At 30.7% G+C, this 1,123-nt stretch overlaps 1 long non-coding RNA gene across 1 annotated transcript; it reads right to left on the bottom strand.

Moving 5' to 3' along the window:
- Positions 1-561: 561 nt before the first annotated feature.
- On the bottom strand, positions 562-1,123 carry LOC139091068 (uncharacterized). The gene is made up of 2 exons (XR_011544483.1): positions 990-1,123; positions 562-844 (listed from the first exon to the last, which is right to left on the bottom strand). It is a non-coding gene; the product is annotated as an uncharacterized lncRNA (long non-coding RNA).

Raw genomic sequence — 1,123 nt, 5'->3', positions numbered from 1 at the left:
TGCATTCGTTTTTTGAGTCCAACCTTTTTCATGTTTGGTGAATTTTATTCCATAAATTGATTCTTAGAAATTGTGAAACAGTTCTGTCATGTGCAGTCGCATTGGATTCTCAATAAATAGTTACAGTTAGTTCTTCATCAGCAAATTTTTTTTCGAGTGCCAATTTTGATTTTCCACGCAGCATCATTAAATGACAATCAGGCAATGGATGAGTCTTTTCTATTCAATTCCGTGACGCATTGAAGAGTTTTGTTGTTGTTTGTGAGGAAAAATCGCAGCAGCTGCTTTAATTTACGCATTTATGATTTTTGGAAGCAATTTTAATTATTTTTCGATCGATGAGTACCTTGTGTGTATGTATTGATGCTGTGATCTTTTGTGTGTAATTGGTAAATGAGAATAAAATATGATTTAAGGTTTGTCATAAAGTGATGGATGTGAAAGAAAGAATATGGGTTAGTATGTTTTATTAAATGTAGTTATTTCGTATAAAAATAATCTATTGGGAGCGTACGGAACGTATGTAACGCAAAAAATAGTGTTTTGGACCATATCAACTCATTATTTGTATATCCATTGAAGTATAAATGTTTTTTATTGAATATAAATAAGTAATACAATTATAAAAATATTAAATTTTTTTACATGCATGCACACGGACGATTTGACAACTCATCAACCTTTCTTCGCAACTCGTCTAATGTGTATAAAATTGAACTGATCACTTCATTTTCCAGTTTGCAAACTCGTTCATCTAAATTTTCATTTAAACATTCAACAGGCACTGTTGTTCGTGTTTGGGCTGTTGCAGTAGAAGCAATTGATGTTACTGTTGGTGTTGTTTCTATTAAAAGAAATAAAAATCTTTAAATAGAATATTCGAAAGTCCCTCCAATATAATACAAGGGAAAGACACTTTCAATGCTCTTTGTTGGAGCATGGTTAAAGTAAATAAGTAAGTAATATGTCTAAATATAATAAAAACTTACCAGCCATAATTTTTTCATAGTTTTCGATACACTGATTTAGTAATAATTTCATTGTATACTTTGATAACGTCGTGTCGGAAATATACTCATTTGCGCAGGTATTATATGTCATATTCAAGTATGCAACTCCAGTT

The sequence above is a fragment of the Chironomus tepperi genome, unplaced genomic scaffold (assembly GCF_022539635.2).
Source record: "Chironomus tepperi strain 1889 unplaced genomic scaffold, CSIRO-AGI_Ctep_v1 contig_223, whole genome shotgun sequence".
In the NCBI taxonomy this organism is placed as follows: Eukaryota; Metazoa; Arthropoda; class Insecta; order Diptera; family Chironomidae; genus Chironomus; species Chironomus tepperi.
The sequence above is the reverse complement of the archived record's forward strand: the minus strand, read 5'-3'. Positions and strand labels throughout refer to the sequence as shown.